The sequence below is a fragment of the Schistocerca serialis genome, chromosome 4 (assembly GCF_023864345.2).
Source record: "Schistocerca serialis cubense isolate TAMUIC-IGC-003099 chromosome 4, iqSchSeri2.2, whole genome shotgun sequence".
NCBI classification, from domain to species: Eukaryota; Metazoa; Arthropoda; class Insecta; order Orthoptera; family Acrididae; genus Schistocerca; species Schistocerca serialis.
Genome location: NC_064641.1, coordinates 32,209,563 through 32,218,896, shown reverse-complemented (window position 1 = coordinate 32,218,896; position 9,334 = coordinate 32,209,563).

The window sequence follows — 9,334 nt, the reverse complement described above, 5'->3', positions numbered from 1 at the left end:
TACGAAACCTAGGAAGTCTGAATTTGAAGCACTATTTAACAATGCAATCTGCAAGTACAGAGCTCGAGGACAAATAGTGGATGGAGTGAAAGAGATTTTAATTTGTTGTAAGGCATTTTTGGCAATGCACAGTATATAAAAAAATAAGGTTCAATATTTAGTGCTAGTCTTCGACCCACCTCGAGAGCCCCTTTTTGATAAGAGATGGTAAGGCGGGAACAGCCTCTGGAAATCAAGTGAAGAAATCGTTAGTACCATTAAGTAGCATATTGTTTCCTCTATGGCTAGAAATAGTCAATATAGGTTAAAAGATACATCTAAAGTGTACCTCTCTGAGGAACCTGATATAAGTAAAATGTTTATTTCGTTTAAAGAGGCTTATCCAACAATTAACGCGTCTTAACGAAAAATATCTCTATATGTTTGATACGAACTTCAGTATTTCATTTGTGTATCCTCACTCAGACACCTGTAGTTTCTCAAACGAGAGCTACAGCCAAAGTGAAACGCCTGGAAATGGCAAAAGAGACGTGCACTAAACTAGCAGAAGTAAGAGGTATTGAGTCCAAAGTGAAGAATTTGAAAACTCTAAAATATTTTCACAAATTGTAAGCCAATAACTTATGTGAATAAGAAAAAATCTAAAAAGGAATGCTGAAGGAACATGAGAAAGGAAGCCATATGTATGGATTTTTGCAAGAACCTGCCTCTGTCTAACATTACAACTAACGCTATATACTATAAACAGCAATTATCTATATATGCTTCCATCATCCACTGTTTATCGAATGCAGACCGCACTTTTCAGTTTATCCTGTTAGTGTTGCCAAAAAATGTAGTGATAAGGTCTGTTTAATGATTCATACATTTTATTACAGTTACCTTGACATGGCCGAGAAAAATCTTGATATATTTTGTAATTAACATTCCGGCCAAAATAAGAACTACACCCTAATTCGGCTTTTGCACTATTTGGTCACAGGAGAGTGAATATTTCACGCTGTAAAGGTAACATTTCCAGTAAGAGGACATTTGTATTTCCAACCTGATAAATATATTGCGTTAAAAAACCGGGGGGGTAAAACAGGAGTCTCCAATGATTGTACAGAGGTCCTCATATCAACTCAATGAAAGTCATCACCATTTAATGTCGTGGGGAAGCTAGATCTGAAAATTTTCGCCAACGGACAACATTCCTGAAAGCCTTGTACAAACAGAACTGCCCCTTTTCTATGTGACCACTAAAATAACTCGCAATAGTCAGTAAGCATCCAAGGATTATCACGTTGAGGATCAGTTAGACTGGAACGCTGGAGATTGCTGCTTTTAAATCGGCTCACTCAGATTAAGAATCCAGTGACTGATTTGCCTGAGTTTTCTTACACCAGAAAGGGTACGATAATTTCCAAAACGTATATAATTTTTACAACGATATTTCTTCAAATTCTAAAATGTTCTGTTTTGCTTTTACACACCTACTACACGTCTCTCATAAGAAATTTCAAGATCTACAGGCTTTGAAATTTTTTTGTGGTTCGGAAGCGCAATAATGTTGTGACAGTCGTTCTATTGCTTGAAATTCTCAGAATAGGCATTCTTGTACTGCTTTTTAAATACAATTTGACTTATTTCAAGTAAAAGAGGAGAAATGCTATATTTATGCTACTCTGAATTCATGGACTCAGCCCCTTCTTTCATTAAATAAGTTGCTCTTCATCACCTTCTTAGTTTGTAGCATCGGAAGTTTGAATAAATACGCAAATAATATTGTTATATGTTTACGGAACGTTACTGAAGGTTTGTGATTTTGCAAAATAAGCGAATATTTTACAAAAAAAATGGTTCAAGTGGCTCTGAGCACTATGGGACTTAACATCTGAAGTCATCAGTCCCCTAGAACTTAGAACTATTTAAACGTAACTAACCTAAGGACATCATACACATCCAGGCCCGAGGCAGGATTCGAACCTGCGACCGCAGCAGTCGCACGGTTCCAGGTAAATTTTACAGAATTATGGATCAAGGAAAGATTAAATGGAATCTCCTGTAAAATTTACAAAACTGGACTTGGCTCATTCTTCTTCTGGACCCTCCATACCGCTGGTGCTAAGCGTCAAAAAGTTGTAATGCCTTTGTTTAGTTTATCGAAGGAAAGTCATTGGGCAGTTATGGAAAGGGAACAATAATGTCGAGTCAAGTGTTGTAGAGGTCATGGAGTGGTACTTTATTTATTGGACTGATTACTGAGAACTCTGCGTGTAACATAAATACCAATATTGCACCATTCTGCAACTGTTAACAAAACATGGAACTCAAGGTAATGCAGTATCATCAATTGTGAAAACAGTGTTTATTAAATGCGACTCTCTTTAGCGAAGGCCTAGAAGTTCAAAAGGTGAAGTTAATTATTGACAACGATGGAAATGGCAATAAACGACAATGTTGTTTCAATTACAAATTAATATCTTCACTAAAACACCAGAAACACCACAAACTCGAACATCAAGAGAAATATCTTCGAATGTATTTCGACGACTTACTGAGCCACAAAGTCTTTGAACAATCAAGATGAATATAATAATTGTTTTTAGTTAGTGCACCAACCACCATTTGAACTGCTATTCTACAGTACTGTTTTCCATATATCGTTTAGTATTTACAAACCACATGGTCCTGACAAACAAATGCGAATATTTACTTTACATCATTATTACACAGGGCGTTTTCCCGTTACATGCTCCTAGGGCTAGTAGAGGGCAGTGAGTACATAATATTTTGAAAAGGCACACATGTTCGGAAACGAACCATTTCCGTTCTGAGACCGTTTCAATTAAGATCTTTAACTCATCCACTTCTGCTTGAGGAACTGAATTAGGCGTGACGCAGAACAATTGCTAGGTAAAAGTTCAAAAAAATGGTTCAAATGGCTCTGAGCACTATGGGACTTAACTGCTGTGGTCATCAGTCCCCTAGAACTTAGAACTACTTAAACCTAACTAACCTAAGGACATGACACATATCCATGCCCGAGGCAGGATTCGAACCTGCGACCGTAGCGGTCGCGCGGTTCCAGACTGTAGCGCCTAGAACCGCTCGGCCACTCCGGCCGGCGATAAAAGTTCGAAAGGAAACATAACGAAGCATCCATTTATCGCTTATGCATATTTGTTTGTATTAATACTTAGATATTACGTTCTGTATGTACAGTGTGCTAGGTTCTTTTTTGTTTTGGGAAAATTTAAACACGCAATGTTTAATTGCTAATAGAAACAAATGTGTTTAAGTGATAAATGGATGTTTCATTATGTTTCCTTTCGCATTGTTTCCTAATAATTGTACTGCGCCAGGCCTAATCGAGATCCTCAAGCAGAAGTGGTCGAGTTAAACATCTGAATTAAACCGCCGTAGACCGAAGACGGTACGTTTCTAGACGTGGGTTCCTATTCAAAATATTATGTACACACTCCCATCTACAAGTCCTAGAAGCTTGTAACAGGAATTTGCGAACACCTTGTATATTCTTGTTGGTTTGACTACGCGGACGGGTATATCAGATGTTGCAGTTATAATGTCCAACCGCCAGTGCTCCAGGATCAGTATCTCCAAAGTAAGGCCCGCGGTAACTGCTGAGACATGCATGGTATGCGCCTGCCGTAATTTTTGTTTTGTTTTGTTTTAGTCGTACCTTACTTATCGATCATCTCTCACAACCAGTGGTTCGCACAATGAGTAGAAGAAAATGTAAGAAGCTGAGTAACTTAACGAACGATGTTTCGCATAAAGAGTCTGTTGTCAGTCCTTCTCGCGGCTCTAATAACCGTTTCAAAAACCGCCTTCTAGCCTGGTTCGGTTACTTTCACGACTATAAATGAACACTAAATCACGCGTTCTCTCTGTACAACAGAAGATCCGACAATACTGTATTCAAATCGACACGAAAGGGAGGTAACTGTAAATTAATAGTTTTAAGAGTAAGGATAATCAGTAAAGAATTGCAATGAATTTATTTTTAAGGCAATTTTAAATGAATTAAATACTCACTGTTAAACACACCGTATCTTCACTAAAAAACTGTACTCACAAAATACAGTAGTCGCTCTATATTTTCAGATTGCAAAATTTCCCGCCACCCACGAGATGGAGCTGCACTACTGCACTTCTCCACTTTACTGATACGTCACTACTATGTTCGTACAGCCGGCCGGGGTGGCCGAGCGGTTATAGGCGCTACAGTCTGGAACCGCGCGACCGCAACGGTCGCAGATTCGAATCCTGCCACGGGCATTGATGTTTGTGATGTCGTTAGGTTAGTTAGGTTTAAGTAGTTCTAAGTTCTAGGGGACTGATGACCTCAGAAGTTAAGTCCCATAGTGCTCAGAACCATTTTTATGCTCGTACATTTAGCATTGTAGGAAGCACGCCTGACAATATGGAAAGCGCAGCACGCGTATTGGTTATCGCCGCGGCAATAAAATGACCTGCGACACTTTCCCGTACTTGCCAACAGAAATTGGTGAGTGGAGTCCACCCCTTCTCTCTGCGCATAGATGTCGCAATCACCCTCTAGTCCAGAAACGAAAATAAGCGCGTAGTTGAACCCTATAGTATGTCAGTACGACGAGCTATATAGTCTGTCCACTTTTTCTTGTGCCATGACAGCGGTGACCGCAGGGACGAAGAGGTAACGACTATTATCGCCGTGTGGCGAGGTATGTTGCAATGGGAAGATATCTCGCAGTCCTGATACCATACGCAGCTCACGCCACGTCCTGACCACATTGCTGTGATGTTAATGACTTATCGAAGCAACAAAGTTCCGTGAAAGCGCGTTATAACGGCCTTCACCAGTGGTAGACATTTGTAGCGATGTACTGGTATATGAGATGAAATTAAGGCTACAGCTCAAAGAATAATCTGCCCACTACGTAATAACTACTGCAGTATTGCCCACACCTAAATCTCCAGACGAAAGACACTCAGATCGATAGACTATCAACCAAAACTCCGATTTATTTCGTACTATGTGCGTAAACGTTAATTAATGGTAACGCCAGAACCACGGACATCAAAAGCATAACTGTGAGTGAAAGCATACCTGTGAGTGCAAAACAAATTTTGCTTCCGTAGTGAAATAGGTAGAACGTTACATTCACGCATCTAGTGTCCCGGGTTCAAACACAGGTGACAATTCTTTTTACTGTGTTCTGCGTGTAAGTGTTATATGGGACAACGTGTTTATGATATGTAAAAGGGCTCTTTGGAGTTTATGTGAAAGAGCTGTTTAGAATTTATGTAAAAGGGCTGTTTGGAGTTTACACCAATGTTCTCTTGGCAGTCTGCTTTCGCTTCGTTTCTTTGAAAGCAGTAAACCTGTAGAGTATATTTGATGTTTCACATAATATACAAGCAGATCAGAAAAGTAAGGAAACTACTGCATCACACTTGCGGAAGTAATAGTAATAATAGTAATTAATAGTAAACAAAATAATAAGATCAATAATAAGTACATACCGTTCAACCAACGAAGCGAAAGCGGACTGCCAAAAGAACTTTGCTACAAATCCCGAACAGTTTGAGGAAAATGTTCTTTCATATGACTGTTTCACAAGTAAACAGTTAAAAAAATTGTTGTTAGTTGAGGTTGAGCACGGGACCTTTGGTAATTCAACAGAAAGCTCTACCTTCTCACCCACGCGAGATCTACGATATAATGACTCAAAGAAACGCTTTTCCTGTACTCGTTAGCTCTTGCGATACTTTTATTTATCGTTTACGCTCGACGATAATACACAGCACAAACTAAATCGGTGTTTTGGTACATACTCTATCGATATTAAATATTGCGAAAAGGAAAGTTGCTACTCACCATATAGCGGAGATGCAGATGAACACAACTGAAAGATTGTCACAAACAAGCTTTCGGCCAATGAGGCCTTTGTCGAAAATAGACGGCATGTACACACACACACACACACACACACACACACACACACACACACACACACACACACTCAAGCAAACCCAACTCACACACACAAGTGTGGCTTCAGCTGGCAGAGACTGTGACCATGTGTGTGTGAGTTCCATTTGCGCAAGTTTGTGTGCGTCTGTCGCCTATTTTCGACAAAGAGCTCGTTGGCCGAAAGCTTTATTTGTGACAGTCTTTCAGTTGTGCCTATCTGCGACTCAGCGTCTCCGCTATATGGTGAGTAACAACTTACCTTTTCATAATGTTGCTACATTCTATCCTGGATTTTCCAGTGTTTGATACACAGGATGTCCCATTTATCTTGACCACCCTAAATAAATGTTTGTCCAGATGCAAATTACAAAATGTTTCAAGCAAATGTTCTTTAGCTGTCAAGGGGACATCAATCAGCATGATTGCCTTCGTTGTAACTTTGTTTTTTACAAAGATATGAACAGTGGTACGACTTTTTTTCAATGGTACCCTGTATTTTTTATTCGGTAATTCATTTCCTCTCCTAAAGACCTATTCAGAAATGTATCACAGTATACCATTCACTGAAACACGATGTTATTAATTACATAACACAACACTAACTTTGATCCCGGGGTCACAAACTTGTCCACTTGTTGTCAGAAAACAAATGAAAACCAAGTAAAAACGTAACACAAAGTCGACTTTGACTCTCCTGTACCATTGCCCAGGAGTAGAACATTCAAAGGTGCTCAAAGCGGTGACCCTGGACAACGATACACTGGGGCACTCGTTGAATGAAAGAATTACTTTCTGCTTCCAGTGTTGCCAGCTGAAAATAATTACAAGCTAGCACGATACGTTGCTGCATGTCCTCTGGAGTTGTTGGAATATCGCGATAGACAACGCCTTTAATGCATCCGCAAAAAAGAAGTCCAGAGGATTTAAATCAGGAGACCTAGCAGGCCAAGTAACTGTTCCTCCTCGACCAATCCATCTGGCAGGATACCTTCGGTTCACAACACGACGTGCAGGCAAGGCATTGTGTGCTGGACATCCATCGTTTTGATACCACATAAGCATTCTGGTTCTTAGCAACACTTCATCCAGAAGAGGAGGATGAATTCGTCTAAGGAACCTGGCATAGGCTGTGCCCTTCAGATTGCCATTGATAAAATAAGGGCCAATAACTGTAGTACGAAGCATACCACACCAGAAATTAACTCTCCACCTGTCTAAGCCATCGTGGGTTGTCGCTGGTCCAATAATGCATACCGCGCGACCGCTACGGCCGCAGGTTCGAATCCTGCCTCGGGCATGGATGTGTGTGATGTCCTTAGGTTAGTTAGGTTTAAGTAGTTCTAAGTCCTAGGGGACTGATGACCTTAGAAGTTAAGTCCCATAGTGCTCAGACCCATTTGAACCACTTCGTGTCATTCACTTCAGAGGTGCTCAGAGCCATTTGAACCAATAATGCATGTTCCTTGTATTTTCCTGTCCTTTGTTTGAGAAGGAACATTCATCGGTAAATAGAACATTGGAGAACAAGTTCGGGTTGACGAGGATTTGCTGCTGTGCCCACTGACAGAACTGTACACGATTCTGGAAATCATTCCCATGCAATTCCTAATGTTGGTGTATATGGTAAGGATGGAACCGGTCACGTGGTTTTAGGAATGCCAATCTCGTGTTCAAGCTGTCGTGTGCTCACATGTGGATTCATAGCAACGGAAGTGAGGACAGTAACTTCGGCAGCTTCGCCTGTGCGAGTGCTACGACGATTGCGTTGTCGTGGGATGAAACTTCCCGTTTCCTGAAGCGTCGCAACAGGACGAGAAAACATCCGTCGGGAAGGTGGGTTGTGGTCAGGATATCGCTCTCTGTACAGTTCCGCTGCCTGCGTAGCACTTTGCCTACCTTCAACAACAACAACAACAACAACAATTAAAGAAACGTTATGTCGATGCAGTTTGTAGGAAAGACAGTCTTTACTGTATATCTACTCTACATAACAGTATTTAAAAGGACTAAACTACAGTACTAAATGTGCCTGTACTTGAGAAAACAGTATTTCAATTACTGTTCTGCTAACTTACATTCGCCATAGGTGAGTAGAGTTTCTATCTTCTCTGCGTTGGTGTTGTGACGGTACGTCACATAAATATTGACATTTTTATCGGTTGTAAACCATAGTTAAAGTATTTTATGAATATAATTAGTGTAAAAGATATAGTTAATGTTCTTGAAACAACTGATATGCAGCGATAATTTAAGAGTAGCACCTTTATTTAATGTCTATGAAAATAAAAAAGGATCGAAAGAGACGCGATCGTACGGCCGCGGAGGAAGGACATATTTTATGGTACACACACTGTTTTGTTTTGCTATACGGAAGGCAGCCATTGAGCGGCTACACATATTTTAAGTAAGTTATTTGTATTTATTGCTAAAATAAACTTATTATTATTACAAAATGAATTTCTTTGTAATAGTTGTCACCTCAAATGCTCGCAGTGGCTAATTATTTTTAATAAGCATTTTTTCAGTAATTTGCGATGCGAGAAGCTCATCTTCCGACGCAGTCTCTGGTCGGCCATTACACGCCGAAGTATTAATTTATTTTTCAGTGTTAACAGTAACTGTAAATGCGAGAGATTTCGTTGTAAGAACCTTTTTAAATTGCAACAGATGACTAATTTACGTTAAAGTTCATTTTTTTAAATTATACAGATTCCATGAGTTCAGTAAGTTTTATCTTGGCCGCTCCACGGCAACAATCGAAATTCTCTCGTGCCTTGCTTTGCAATCAATAAATAGAAATTATCAAAATTACATTCAATTCAGTTAACGGCAACTATATTTTAGTCATCACGTTCAAAATCTAAAGTTGGTACATGAATAACAGCGGCCCTTCAAGAACCCGTTTCATATTTGCTTATGCACGTAAGTAAAAGTGATAAGAAAAGACAATATCCCTGAGAGAAAGAATCATGCAGTAACAAAAGAAAAATTAATGCTGATAAATTAAAAATAAAAATATATAAAATACATATGTAATTTTTCAACTGACGATGGTTAACGGAATGACGTGTGTGCGTTCTACTTATGTTAACATTTGTCCTCTGTCAACTTCAGCACATAGATGTGTTCCATTACCCTGAGAACCTACGCTAAGCGCTGGGAGCGTCAACGTCAGTGATGTGTTATATAATTAATAACGTTGTGTTTCAGTGAATGGTACACTGTGAGACATTTTTGAATAGGCCCTTAGGAGAGGAAATGAATTACAGAATAAAAAATACCGGGTGCCATTTAAAAATGTCATACCGCTGTTCTCAACTTTGTATAAAACAAAGCTACAATGAAGGAAATCATGCTGATTGATGTCCTCCT